Source organism: Meriones unguiculatus, assembly GCF_030254825.1.
Source record: "Meriones unguiculatus strain TT.TT164.6M chromosome Y unlocalized genomic scaffold, Bangor_MerUng_6.1 ChrY_unordered_Scaffold_32, whole genome shotgun sequence".
NCBI lineage: Eukaryota > Metazoa > Chordata > Mammalia > Rodentia > Muridae > Meriones > Meriones unguiculatus.
Genome location: NW_026843711.1, coordinates 388653 through 404783, shown reverse-complemented (window position 1 = coordinate 404783; position 16131 = coordinate 388653).

Genomic DNA, 16131 nt, shown 5'->3' with positions numbered 1-16131 from the left:
CTGCCAAATTAGAATGAGCCTTCATATTTCCTATAAAAACAGGGAAATTTTTTTATCAAATTTTGAAATTATAAAAACAATATTCCAGCAGGAGAATATGTCTGAATTGTCCTGCAGTCTCAAACCAAGGCAAAGAATGAGCTACATATGCACTAATTGTAAAAATTTTCAAAGACTAGTTATTAAAACTTTGAAACACAGCCAATAATGCAGATAACTATGCTCTTTGTGAAGGTGTATTAGGCACTTGAAAAAATATTGTTTTACTTTCATAAGCACAGGCAGCAACACCAGATACTGAACCATCAGTAAATACAGTTAAAGTATCAAATATTGGGCTAACTTTATTTTAAAAGGAAAATCTATAACTTGCACTTATTTTTTTTTATTTTGTGCCTCAAAAGGTTTGACTCTGTCATAATAAGCTTACATATATTAAAAGGCCATATTTATCAGATCTCTGAGAAGTCTGAGGACCAGCATATGTGAGTTACCCTTTGTCTACCTTTATCATCTTCTCTAAACTTCATCCTATGAAACAGGATGTTATGATCTCAAATTTGGCATATTTTTTAAATGTATGTTTTAGAACCAAACCTTAGGTATATCTATATAAGCAAACTTTATGGTTCCAATTTTAGATTTAATGAAAAAAAAAAAAAAAACTAAACAAAGAGACTATGTAAAACTCTGTCTTGTACTCTACTATAATGTTTAGCATAACTTTAAATCTGCTCTTTTAAAACTAAAATCAAAGAAAAAAGTTAATGACACATAATTTATAAAGAGCCTAGCAAATCTTATTAATCCTATCACATTATGTTAATACTTAACAGCAAAAAATGAAAGGATAAAGGTTTTATTTAACATTAAACAGAAAACTAAACTTAGATTGTAGCCCTCAGCAAAAATGCACTCTTCTAGACATACCAAATCTACAAGGCAGAAATAAAAACCATTAAATCATTTATTTGGTACTGGCATCCAGTCATATACTTTACATAATGGTTAACAATAATCAAAATATAACCCTGCATAAACCTGGGCTAACAAGAAAGTTTAGGCCTTTTTATCCTGTAAAAGAGCATAAGCAAACATTTTGCATTGAAGAATCTCCAGCCTTTTAAAATGAAGAACAACATACTTTATAGTTTTTTTACATGAATATATTGTAATGACTGTAGTTTTTATTTAATTGGCTTTAACAGCATGGCTTGGTTTTACTTTGTAAACTTAATAAAATAAATACCAAGGTTTGTTATTTCTTCAAAATGTTGAGAAACATTTAGAGCTCTGAGGGGAGGGAGATATTCATATGGAAATCCCACTTATAACTGTGTGGTTTAAGGTCTTTCTCTGCATAATATCAGAGTGTGGGTCTCTGTATGCAATTCCATTTGATACAAAGGAAGCATCTCTGTGGATCCAAGAACATGGGACTGATCTATCAGTTGAGGGCAGAGAGCAACATATTTCAATAACAACTTACTGTGTTGCTTGAAAATTGGTTTAAATGTTCAATCCCCCTCCCAAAAGGCAAAGGAGATGGACATCAGAAGGAGAAAACAGGGAACAAGTTAGGAGCCTGCCACAGAGTGTCTCTGAAAGGCTCTGTCCTGCAGATTTTCAAAGCAGTTGCTGAGACTTATGGCCAACTGTTGAGCAGAATGCATGCAATTTACTGAAAAAAGTGGGGAATAGTAATATCTGGAGAGGACAGGAGCTCCACAAGAAGGCAACAGAACCAAAAATCCACAAACATAGCCCATGACCGTTCAGTGTGTAAGTTAACTCCATAGTAATGGGAACAGGGACTACTACCTCTGACATAAACTGATTGGCTTGCTTTGTGATCACCTCACCCTGATTGTGGAGCAGCCTTACCAAGCCACAGAAGACAATGCAGACACTCCTGATGAGACATGATAGACTAGGATTAGGAGGAAAGAGAGGAAGTCCTCCACTATCAGTGGACTGGAGGGGGAGCATGAGTGAAAAAGTGGGAGGGAAGGTGGGATTATGAGAGGAGAAGGGTTATGGGGGTATACAGTGTATTGATAAAAATAAAAAATAAAAAAATATTAAAAAAATAAAAAATATTTTTTTAGATTTATATTGTGGGAGAGTGCACTTTGAGATTGATATGGCAATGAAAGTAACTAAAGAGATGGAGTCTCTGTCTCTCAGTTCTTTCACTTTGTCTCTTTGTTTTAATCAGTCTTGGTCTCTCTATTTCTGAAACTGTCTCTCTAGCTATCTTTCTCTCTCTCTTTCAGTCTACCTTCTCTTGCTGCTGCTTGTGGTTCATTATGAAAAGTTCTCAGTTCTGCTGGAAGATTAAAAAGATGACTGTTTGGTGATGTGATGTCCTGGATGGTCTCTTTCAAAATATAAGCAAGGTCACAATTGAATTCTTTGTGTTCATAGAGTTGCCTTGGTCAGAGCACATTTTCCCAGTAAATATTTCCATGACAGAGGACATATCTGTGCATTTAACAAATATTAATAGAATCTGTAATAATGTGAAACACATATGTCAAAGACATGTGACTTTGTTAAAGACCACTTGAAAGAAATATGTGACACTTTTCTTGAACTAAGAGTCTTGGACACAGGATTGTCATCTCTAGCTTATTTACATTCAGCAGCCCAATTTGAGGCATGTAGAGCTGCTAAGACTTTCTTTCAAGCATGCATTTCACTTGGCCATTTTAATAACTGGCTACTGAAATTCTTACTGGCTTTCATCTTTGCATGACATTATTCTCCCTCTCAGCCAAACAGTACCTGAGGGAATCTTGAGATTTCCAGGAGGATGAGTAAACAAACTTTCCTCAGTGTCCTGTAGCTCTGATCCTGTGCACAGGTCTGTTTTGTTTGTTTGTTTGTTTGTTTGTTTGTTTTTGTTTTTTTATGAAACACAAGTAGCATTTATCTAATCCCTTTATCCTATCCCACACCTTTACTACTGTTTACCTCTATGATAATTTCAGGTAGGAAATGAAACTTTAATGTTTATTTAATTGGACAGTATCCTAAGTAGAGAAACTTCAAAGTGATGTGGGATTAAGGAGAATGTATTAAATTACAAGGTGATTTCCTACATGGTGTTCCATCTAAAATATCCTAGGTTGTGACTTTGAACTGAGCAGTTTCTCATATACTCAATAAATGTACCTTCACATCATTTTTGATATGATAGGCTGGCAGGGTCTAGGCTTACCTGTGATATGGAGTCTTTAAGAGTAGGGCAAAGAGAAGGAAAACAGACAAACCTGAGACTGGTTTGGGTGAAAAAAGAAATATTGGTCAGTGAAAAAGGGAGAACTGAGAAGCAATAAACTATTTCTCAGCTGATGCTGTTCCACACTCGTATTGCCAACACTATATGAACAGAGTTGACATGGTCAAACTGGCTGGATTGGCAAATAAGTACTTACCTGTGGTCAGTGTGGAACCCTCCTGGTCCTGGAGTTTACAGTTAAAAATGGGCCTTTAGGACAGAGAAATGGGTTTGTGTTTTATGCCTAGGACACAAGAGCAGGTGTATTTCTTGCTGTGGTCTTCCTGACAAACCCCCTAAATGTAGTGTTAGGGCCATGACTGCTGGTTCATATGTGCCACCTGAGCTCATGGGGTCTGAGGTACCTGGATAACCACTAGTTCATGGCTGGGATTCTCTGCTACGTATTGAGTTCCTAGAAAGCATGCCTTACAAATTCAAACTATGTCCTCCTTTAGTGAAATCATTTCTCCATATTAAAATCAGTGTAAAAGATGTCAGCATATTACTTTTATTGATTATGTGGGAATTTCATATAATATACATTATACACCTTTTCCATTGCTCCCAGGTTTAAATTCTTACCCGTGTGTCACACTAATTATTTTTTCTTTAACATACATTAATTGCAGTATGTTTTGTTCATATACACATTGAAACATAATCAGTGTCTCAGTGCTAATTTCCATAAATAAAACTATGTTCATCTTTGCTACATGCTGGTACCACCCCCAAAAGAAGCCATCAATCCTAAAGAGCTCTATATTTCATCACCTTTACCACAGTTTTTCTTATGTATTTATCCCTTTGTTTCTTTTTTTATTTTTTTCTTTATTAATTACACTTCATTCACTTTGTATCCCCTCTGTGGTTCCCTTCCTCTTTCCATCTCAATCCCTCCATTCCTCCACCATCTGCATGCATGACCCTCCACATTTTCACTAAGAGGAGAGGTCTTTTTTTCCTTCCTTTTGATCCTAGTCAATTAGGTCTCATCAGGAGTAGCTGTGTTGTCTTCTTCTGGGGCCTGGTAATGCTGCTTCCCCATCAGGGGAAGGTAATTAAAGAGCAGACCAATCAGTTCATCTCACAGACAGTCCCTGTACTTGTTACAATGGAACCCACTTGGATACTGAACTGCCATGGGCTACATCTGTGCAGGGGCCTTAGGTTATCTCCATGCATAGTCCTCGGTTGCAGTATCAGTCTCAGGAAGCGCCCGGGTTGAAATTTTTTTTGGTTCTGTTGCTCTCCTTGTGGAGTTCCTGTCCTCTCCAGATCTTACTGTTTCCCACTTCTTTCGTAAGATTCCCTGCACTCTGCCCAAAATTTGCCCATAAGTCTCAGCATATGCATTGATAGTCGGCAAGGCAGAGCCTTTCAGAGGTCTTTGGTGTCAGGCTAATGACTTGTTCCCTCTTTTCTCCTTCTTCTGATGTATAGCTTCTTTGCCTTTATCTGTAGGTATTGAGCATTTTAGCAAAGAGTCCTCCCTCCTGATTAGTTTCTTTAGGTGTACATATTTTAGTAGGTTTATAACTACAAGGCAGAGAAAATCTATCCAAATCATCAAAATCAGAAACGAAAAGGGGGACATAACCACAAACACTAAAGAAATCCGAACAATAATTAAGTCTTACTTCCAATGTCTATATGCTACAAAATTTGAAAATCTGAATGAAATGGTCAATTTTTCTTGATCAATTCTACATGACAAACCTGAATCAAGAACAAGTAAACCAATTAAATAGTCCTATAACCCATAAGGAAATAGAAGCTGTCATCAAAAGTCTATCATTCAAAAAAAGCCCAGAGACAGATGGTTCCAGCACAGAATTCTACCAGACCTTCAAAAAAGAGTGAACACCAATACTCTTCAAACTATTCTACAAGATAGAAATAGAAGAAACACTACCAAACTCATTCTAAGAAGCCACAGTCACCTTGGTTCCTAAACCTCACAAAGACCCAACAAAGAAAGAGAATTTCAGGCCAATATCCCTCATGTACAATGATGCAAAAATACTCAACAAAATACAAACCGAATCTAAGAACACATCAAAGGCATATTTATTTATCACAATATTTGTTCACTTTTTATCCCCAATGCTGCCTCCTCTGCTTCTCATTCTCGTCGCACCTCAAAACCTTCTTCTACCCCTATGCCCTTTCTTTATAGAGTTGCCCTGATAGGGGAAGTATTCCTCCCTCTTCTATCTCACCCTAGCTTATCAGGTCTCATCAAGAATGGCTGCATCATCTTCCTCTGGGGCCTGATTCTCAGGGCATTGTTCCCCTTGTGTCCTCAATTCCCTCTAATTATGACACTCTGACTGCCTCCTCTCCTTCAGGATTCTCAGACCTCTGAGGGAAGGGAGAATTTTATATTGAAATTCCATTTAATGCTGTGTGTTTTAAGGTCTCTACCTCTGCATAATATCGGACTGGGGTCTCTGAATACCATCACAAATAATGCAGAAAGCATCATCTCTTTGGATTCAAGAGCATGGTACTGATCTATTAGTTGAGGGGAGAAAGCAGCTTATTTTAAAACAAACAGCCTGTGCTGCATGAAAATTTCTATAGGATGTCGTGGCCCAACAGTACAATTCACTGTTACACTATACCCCTAGAAGAAGACTGGTTTGGTCACAATTAGATGGCTTAATGGAACTTTATCTTCCAATATTAGGAGACCTTCTAATAAGAGAAAACATACCATATTTGTCTTTCTGCATTTTAGTTACTTCACCAGGATGAGTTTTCCTGGTTCCACATATTTGCCTGAAAATATCATGATGTCATTTTCTTAGCTGAATCATGCTCCCTTATGGAGATATTCCACATTTTCTCCAAAGAAGATTGTCAGTCCTGTTATTTAGTCCTTGCAAGTTACTGGGACTTTAATCATTGTCTTGAATGACAAACTATCAGAATAACTATGTTCTTTTAGCCTATACATCCCTCCATCTTTTTCCACTTCCTGGTGATTTGTATTGCAATGTCTCCTTGAAGCTCTTTTATTTACATGTTGAGTCCCCAGTGAGCAAATATCTAGTAAAGTTAGGAGGTATGGCCTTGTTACATAATATAATTCCTATTGGAGTTATATTATAGGAGGGTGTGCTTTGAGGTTGATATTCCAATGAAAGTGAGCAGAGTGAATGGAGTTTCTGTTTCTCTGTTCTTTGTCACTTTATAACTTTGTTTCTGTTGGTCTAGGTGTCTCTATTTCTGAGTATGTCCCTCTAGCTCTTTCTCTCTCTGTCTCTCTCAGTCTCCTTCTATCTGCTTCCTTTTGTGGTTCAGTTTGAAAAGCTCTTAGTTCTTCTGAAAGAACTACAAAAAGTTGTCTGCTTACTGATGTGACATCATGGGTAGTCTCTGTAAAAACATACCCAAAATTCCAATTAAATGCTTTTTGTTCAAAGAATTGCCTTGTCATGGAGTGTTTTCCCAATAAGTAATTCACTGACTGTGGACATATCTGTGCATTAAACAAATTATAATGGAATCTGTGATGAAATATGACTCACACATCAAGGATAAGTGACTTAATTTATGACCACTAGAAAGAAATATGTGACAATTTAACTGAATTATTAGTATTGGACACTCATTGTGATACCATAATAGCATGTTGAGGTCATAGCCCCATTGTGATCTCATAATAGCATTGTGATTCATCATAGCATTATGATACTACCATTGTGATATCAAAATACCAGATGAATTTCTTAATGACTTCTTGAAAAAAATATGTGATACTATTCCTGAACCAAAATCGTGGACAGGAACTGTCATCTCTGTGTTGTGTGCTATCAAATGCCCAGATGGAGGCACTTAGGGCTGTTCAGACTTTCTGTCAAGCAAGCTGTTTCCTACATAGTGGTCAGTGAGGAACCCTCCTGGTCTTGGGATTTACAGTTATACCTGGGCCTTCAGGACAGAGAAATGGGTATGTTCTATAAGCCTAGGACAAAAGAGCAGCTTTGTTTCCTTCAGTGGTGCTCCAGACAAACACTCTAAACATAGTGTTATTGTCAGGACTGCTTGTTCAGCTGAATCTTTTCTCCATTTTCACAGGCGTTGTATAATTGTTCACATATTATCTTTTTTTATTTTTATTGATTATGTGGGACATATAATATACATTACACTTCTTTCCATTGCTCCCTGGTTCAAATTCCTTCCCATATGTCACAGTATTTTTTTTCTTTAAAATAAACCAATTGAAGTATGTGTTGTTCATCTACTCATTGGAACATGATCAGAGTCTCAGTGCCAAGTCCTTTAAGGAAAACTGGGCTCACCATTGTTGAACCCTGGCACCACCCACAAGAAGAAGCCATTAATCCTGAAGAGCTCTATACTTTATTGCCATGATCACAGTTATAATTATATATTTATTTATTATGATGTGTTCACTTTGTATCTCCTCTGTTGTCCCCTCTCTCTTATCCTTTCAGTTCCACCCACCCTACGTCTTCAACCCCTATGCCTTTCTATAATTACCCACAGAGGGGAAGCCCTCCTCCCCCTTCTATCTGACCCTAGCTTTTCAGGTCTCATGAAGGCTGTTTTCTTAATCATATCCTGCTGGGTGATTCTCAGGGCATCGTGTCCTCAGTTCCCTCTACGTAAGACACTCTTCCTGCTTCTTCTCTTGCAGGCTTCCCAGAGCTCTGAGAGGAGGCATAATTCATAGGGAAAGCCCATTTAATGCTGGGTGTTTTAAGTTCTCTCTGTGCATAATATTGGACTGTGTAAGTAATCCCAAATGATGCAGAAAGAAACATCTCTGAGGATACAAGAACATGACACTGATCTATCAGTTGAGGGCAGAGAGCAACATATCTTAATAACAACAGCTGGGTTTGTTTGAAAATTTCCATATGATGACCTGGCTCCAAAACTCAATTAACAGCCAACCAATACCCCTATTTTAAGAATGGTTTGTTCACAATAGATAGCCTATTGGAACTTTATCCCTCACTATTAGGAGACCTCATAAGTGAATATATACCATATTTGTCTTTCTACACATTTTAGTTACTTCACCCTGATTAATTTTTCCTGGTTTCATCCATTTGCCTGAAAAACAAAAACAAAAAAACATGATGTCCTTTTCTTAGCTGAATAATACTCCAATATGGAAATATTCCATTTTCCCCAAAGGAGAATGTTAGTCATCTTCTCTATAGTTTGGAAGTTGCTGGGACTTTAATCATTGTATTGAATGACAAATTATGTTCTTTTAACCTGGAAGTCCCTACATCTTTTTTCATTTCCTGGTAATTCAAATTGCAATGTCCCCCTGAAGCTCATGTGTTTACATATTTAATCCCAAGTGAGGAAAATCTGGAAAGGGTCAGTAGGTATGGCCTTGTTGATAATATAATTACTATTGGAGTTACATTATGGGAGGGTGTGATTTGAGGTTGATATGCCAATGAAAGACAGAATGCAGTCTCTATCTCTCAGACTCTGTCAATTTTTATCTTTGTTTCTTTTGGTCTTGATCTCTCTATTTCTGAATATCTCTCTCTAGCTCTTTCTTTTTCTCTGGCACTCTCAGTCTCCCTCTCTCTGCCTAACATTTGTGGTTCAGTATAAAAAGCTCTCAGTTCTGCTCAAGATTACAGCAAGTTGACTACTTGGTGATGTGACATCAGGGATGTTCTCTGTATAAATATAAGCAAGGTCAAAATTAAACGCTTTTTGTTCAAAGATTTGCCTTGGTAAAGCAACATTTTCATAGTAAGTAATTCACTGATTGATGATATATCTGTGTATTTAAAAAATAACAATGGAATCTATGTTAACGTGAAACTCACATGTCAAGGACATGTGACTTTATTAATGACCACTTGAAAGAAATATGTCACACTTTTCCTGAAGTAAGTCTTGGACTTAGGAACTGTCATCTATGTATTATGTGCTTTCAGCTGCACAGCCTGTCTCTCAAGGACTCTGTACACTTAGGCATTTTAATAATTGGTTCCTGACAATCTTTCTGGATTTCACCTGTTTCATGACATTTTTTTGCCTCTCAGCCAATCAGCACATGAGAGAATCTTAGGTTTCCATGGAAATGAGTAAAGAAAATTTCAGTGTCCAGTATCTCTGATCCTGTGCACATGACTTTTTCTTGTGAAATTCGACATGCCCTTATATCATCCCTTTATCCAGATCCCACAAGTTAACTCCTGTTAACCTCTGTGACAATGTCATGTTGGAAATGAAACTTTAATATTTATTTAATTAGATAACTTCCAAAGTAGGTAATTTTCAATTTCATTTGGATTTAGGTTTATGTACTGAATGAAAAGCTGGACTCCTCTTGTGGTCTTGGTTCTGAAATTTCCTAGGTTGTGACCTTGAACTGAGCAGTTACTGGTATACTCATTAAATGTAACTTCACATTCTTATTGATATAATAGGCTGGCAGAGTCTGTGGTTCCCTGTGATATTGAGTCAGTAAGAACAGCTAAAGAGACTGAAACAAAACAATTCCTGGGACTTGTTTGTCTGGGTCAGAGAAAGATCTTTCTATGTAAAAGGAAAACTGAGGGGCAATTAACTATTTGACAGCTTGTGCTCTTCCACACTTGTGTTTCCAACCTTCTTCGACCTGGTTTGCCTTGGTTCATATGGCTGGATTGGCAGCTGTGTCCTACTCTGTGGTCAGTGAGAAACCTCCTGGTCCTGGGTTTACAGTTAAAACTGGACCTTCAGGATAGTGAAATGGGTCCATGTATGTGCCTAGGACACAAGAACAGCTGTGTTTTCCTTCATTGGTGCTCCAGACAAACCCTCTCTAACTCTTTCTCTTTCTCTGTCTCTAGCTGTCTCCCTCTCTCTATCTGCTGCTTGTGGTTCAGTATATAAAGCTCTCAGTTCTGGTGAAGGACTCTATGTACACTCTATGTAGTGTTTGTGCTAGGACTGCTTGTTCATAGATGCCACCTGAGCTCATGTGGTCTGAGGTAGCTGGGTAACCACTGGTTCATGGCTAAGATTATCTACTGCATAATGAAATAATGGAAAGCATGTCTTACAAAGTAAAACTCTATCCTCCTTAGAGGAATCTTTTCTCCATGTTAAAATTCATTGTAAAAGTTGTCAACATATTATTTTTATCGAATATTTGGAAATTTCATGTTACATACATTACACTGCTCTTCCATTACTCCCAGGTTCATATTCCTACCCATGTATCAAACTAAAATATTTTTTTCTTTAAAATACTTCAATTGATGTATGTGTGGTTCATATACTCATTAGAACATGATCAGAGTCTCAGTGCCAAGTCCCTTAAAGAAACCTGAGTCCATCCTTGCCACACCCTGGCACCACCCTCAAGAAGAAGCCATCAATCTTGAAGAGCTGTATACTCATCCGCTTGATCATAGGTTTTCATATGTTTTTATTTATTAGGATTTGTTGGCTTTGATTCCCAAATAGAGTCCCCTCCCTCATCTCCTCCCAGTCCCATTTACACTCCTTCTCCAACCCTAGGTCCTTTCTCCATTCCTGTGAGAGGGTAAGTTCTCTTTCCTTTTCTATCTGACCCTCGTCCTATGCCCTTTCTTCAGTTCCCTGATAGGATAGGTATTACTCCCCTTTCTAACTGACCATAGCTTATCAGGTCTCATAAAGGGTGGCTGCATCATCTTCTTCTGTGGCCTGATTCTCATGGCATTGTTCTCCATGTTTCCTCAATTCCTCCTACTTATGACACTCTTTCTGCCTCTTCTCCCACAGGCTTCCCAGCACTCTGAGGGGAGGAAGAATTTCATAGGAAAATCCCAATTAGAACTGGGTGTTTTAAGTTCTCTCTCTCCATAGTATCAGAATTTGAGTCGCTGTAGGCAAACCTACTTGACTCTGAAGGAAACATTTCCATGGATAAAAGAATATGTCACTAATCAAACATTTTAGATCATGGAGCAACATATTTTAATAACAACATCCTGCATTGCTTTACAATTTTTATAGAACACTCAGGCCCAGCATCTCAGTTAACTGCCATTAATCCCTCTAGTGGAAAACTGGTTTGGTTGCAATAGATGTCCTACTGTACCTTTAACTCCCACTATTAGAAGACTTCCTAATAAATGAACACATACCATTTTTTTCTTTCTGCATTTTAGTTACTTCACCCAGGGTGATTTTTTTCTGGTTCCATTCATTTGCCTGAAAGTATCATGATGACATTTTCTCAGCTGAATAATTCTCTGTTATGTAGATATTCCACATTTTCCACAAAGGAGATTATCAGGCCTGTTATTTAGTACTTCAAAATTACAGGGAGTTTAATCATTGTATTGAATACAAACTATCAGGATAACTATGTTCTCTAGCCTAGAATTCCCTTCAATTTCTTCCACTTCCTGGTGTTTTGAATTACATTGTCCCCTTGAAGCTCATCTATTAACATGATTAGGCCCCAAAGAGGGAATGTTTGGGAAGGGTTGGGTGATATGACCTTGTTAGATAATATAATTCTATAGTATAGAATAATATAATATAATATAATGTAATGTAACATAATATAATATAATACAGTACATTATGGGAGGTGTGCTTTGAGGTTGAGATGCTAATGAAAGTGACTAGCAGAATGGAGTCTCTGTGTCTAGGTTTCAATCACTTAATACCTATGTTTCTGTTGATCTCAGTCTCTGTATTTCTGAAACTGTCTCTCTAACTCTTTCTTTTTCTCTGTCTCTGGCTGTCTCCCTCTCTCTATCTGCTGTTTGTGGTTCAGTATATAAAGCTCTCAGTTCTGGTAAAGGACTATAGCAAGATGACTGTTTGCTCAATCATCAATATTACTCAGGAAAAAAAAAACACAAGTATATCATGAAATGTGCATTTAAAGTTTGGAAAATATTAAAGATCATTGATCTATCCCTGAAGCAGAAAGACACACATGGTATACACTCACTCATACAGACATATAATATAGGATAAACCTAATGAAATTTGTATGTATAAAGAAACTTTTCAAGAGGGAGGACTCTGGTTAAAATGCTAAATCCCCATCCCAAAAGACAAAGAGGATGGACATAAGAAGAAGGAGAAAACAGGGAACAAGTTAGGAGCCAGACACAGAGGGTCTCTGAGAGGCTCTGCCCAGCAGACTATCAAAGCAGATTCTGAGACTTATGGCCAACTGTTGGACAGAGTGCATGTAATCTAATAAAGAAGTGGGAAATAGTGAGATAGGAGAGGACAAGAAATCCACAAGGAGAGCAACAGAACCAAAGAATCTGAGCACATGGTTCTTTCCTGAGACTAATGCTCCAGCCAATTAACATGCATGGAAATAACCTATATCCCCTGTACAAATGTAGCCCATGGCAGTCCAGTGTCCAAGTGGGTTCCACAGTAATGGGAACACAGTCTGCCTCTGATATGAAGTGATTGGCCTGCTCATTGATCACCTCACTTGGATGAGGGAGCAGCCTTACCAAGCCACAAAAAAAGATAAAGAAACCACTCCTGATGAGATCTGATTGACTAGGAAGGTGGAATGGAGAGAGGAGACATGAGCAGTTTATAGAGAGATAGAAAATAAACAAATTGTAATTAATAAAAATGAAAATTATAAAAATAAATATGAAAAATATAATTCATTTTTGAGTTATATTATAGGAAGGTATGCATGGAGGTTGATAGGCCAATAAAAGTGACCAGACAGAAGGGAGTCTCTGTCTCTGTTTCTCTCAATTTATATCTCTCTTTCTGTTGGTCTCAGTCTCTCTACTTCTCAATCCATCTATCTAGCTCTTTTTCTCTGTGTCCCTCTCTCTACCTGCCACTTGTGTTTTAGTATGAAAAGCTCTCAGTTCTGCTGAAGGACTACAAAAATTTGACTTCTGGATGACATGACATTAGGGAATGTCTCTGTAAAAATATAAACAAGCTACACATTAAATGATTTTGTTGGAAGATTTGTCTTGGTCAGGGATCATTTTCACAGTAAGTAATTCACTGACTGAGGACATATCTGTTCATTTATCAAATAATAATGGAATCTATGATAATGGGAAACTCACATGTCAAGAAACATGAATTTAGTAATGACTACTTGAAACAAATATTTGACCCTTTTGCTGAACTAAGAGTCTTAGAAACAGGAAATGTCATCTCTGTGTTCTGTCCTTTCAGTTGCCAAGAAATGAGTAGCATGTAGGGCTACTCAGCCTTTCTCTCAAGAAGGCTGTCCATTTGGTCCTTTTAATAACTGCCTCCAGAAGCACTTACTGTCTTTTAACTGTTTCATGGCATCAATCTAAATCTCAGCCCATCAGAACCTTGAGAGAATCTTGAGGTTTGCATGGAGATGAGTAAACAAAATTTCCTCAGTGTCCAGTATCTCTGATTCTGTGCACATGTGACTTTTTCTTGTGAAATTCAACAAGCCTTTATCACATCCCATTATCATGATCCCACAACTTTCCTACTGTTTACCTCTGTGACAATGTCAGGATGAAAACAAAAGGTTAGTGTTTATTTAATTGGACAGCTTGCTAAGAAAGGAAGCTTCAATGTGATGTGGAATTAAGGGAAAGGTACCAAATGACAAGGTGATCTTCCACATCAACAGAAAATAATATTCATTGGTCATTATTATATATCAACATTAATGGACTCAACTAGCCAATACAAAAGATACAGATTAATAGAATGGTTGCAGAAACAAACCCAGAATTCTGTTGCATTTAAGAGACACACCTATACAACAAACATAAACACCACCTCAGTGTAAAGGACTGGAAAAAGGTTTTTCAAGCAAATGGATCTAGAACACAAGCTGGAGTAGCTATCCTAATATCTAATAAAATACACTTTCAACCCAAAATTAATCAAAAAATATAAGGAAGGGCACTACATTCTCATCAAAGGAAAAAAAATCCATGAAGAGGACATGACAATTTTGAACATGTATGCCCCAAATACAGGAGCACCTACATTCATAAATGAAACATTATTAAAGCTTAAATCACACATTGATCGTAATACCTTACTAGTGGAAGACTTCAACACACCACTCTCACCAAGGGACAGATCAACTAGACAGACACCAAACAGGGAAATAAAGGCACTTACAGAGTCACTAAATCAAATGGACCTAATAGATGTCTACAGAACTTTTCACCCAAACTTGAAAGAGTATAGTTTCTTTTCAGCACCTCATGAAAACTTCTCCAAAATAGACCATATAGTTCATCACTAAGCATGCCTCAACAGTTAGAAGAAGATTGACATAATCCCTTGTATTCTATCCAACCGCCATGGACTAAAGCTGGACTTCAACAACAATGGAAATATCAAAAAGCCTACATGTACATGGAAACTGAATAACATGCTACTCAATGACAGCTGGGTTAAGGAAGAAATAAAGAAATTAAAGATTTTCTAGAAATCAATGAAAATGAAGGCACAACATACCCAAATTTATGGGACACATTGAAAGCAGTGCTCAGAGGAAAATTCATAGCACTAAGTGCCTTCAAGAAGAAATTTGTAACATCACATACAAACAAATTAATGGCTCAATTAAAAACCCGGGGGGGGGGGAAGATGCAGATACACCCAAGAGGAGCAGACAGCTGGAAATTATCAAACGCAGGGCTGAAATTAATCAATTAGAAACAAATAAAATGATTCAAAAAATCAATGAAACAAAAAGCTGGTTCTTTGAGAAAATCAACAAGATAGACAAACCCTTAGCCAAACTAACTAAAAAGCAGAAAGAATCTATGCAAAAGAGCAAAATCAGAGATGAAAAGGGTGACATATCTACAGATACTGAGGAAATGCAAATAATCATTAGGTCATACTACAAAAGCCTATATGCCACAAAATTTGAAAAGCTAAAAGAAATGGACAATTTTCTTGATAGATTCAATTTAACAACATTAAGTCACCATCAGTAGAAAGACTGAATAGCCCTAAATCCCCCAAGGAAATTGAAGCAGTCATTAACAGTCTTCCCTCCAAAAAAGGCCCTGGGGCCAAATGGATTCAGTGCAGAATTCTACCAGACTTTCAAAGTTAACACCAAAACTCCTCAAATAATTCCACAAAATAGAAACAAAAGAATCATTACCAAACTCATTCTATGAAGCCACAGTCACCTTGATACCAAAACCACACAATGACCCAACACAAAAAGAAAACTTCAAACCTATCTCTACTATCATCACTGAGACAAAAATACTCAATAAAATACTGGCAAACCAAATCTAAGAACACATAAAAGATATAATCCACTATGACAAGTTTGCTTCATCCCAGGCATTCAAGGAAGGTACAATATATGGAAATCCATCAATGTGATCCACCAAATAAACAAAATGAAGGAGAAAACCACATGATTATCTCCTTAAATGCTGATAAAGCTTTTGACAATATCCAATGCCCATTCATGCTTAAATTCTTGGAGAGATCACAGATACAAGGCAAGTACCTAAACATAGTAAAGGCAATATACAACAAGCCTATAGCCAACATCAAAATCAATTGAGAAAAACTTAAACAAATCCCACTGAAATCAGAGACAAGACAAAGCTGAACACACTTTCTCTATCTCTTCAATATAGCACTTGAAAGCCTAGCTAGTGGAAGACAACTAAAGGAGATCATGGGAGTACAAATTTGAAAGGAATTGGTCAAAGTTTCAGTATTTGCAGATGGTATGAGATTTTACATGAGCGACCCCAAAAATTCAACCAGAGAACACCTTCAGCTGATAAACAACTTCAGCAAAGTGGCTGGATAGAAAATTAAGTCAAAGCAATTAGGGAAACATCACCCTTCACTATAGCCACTAA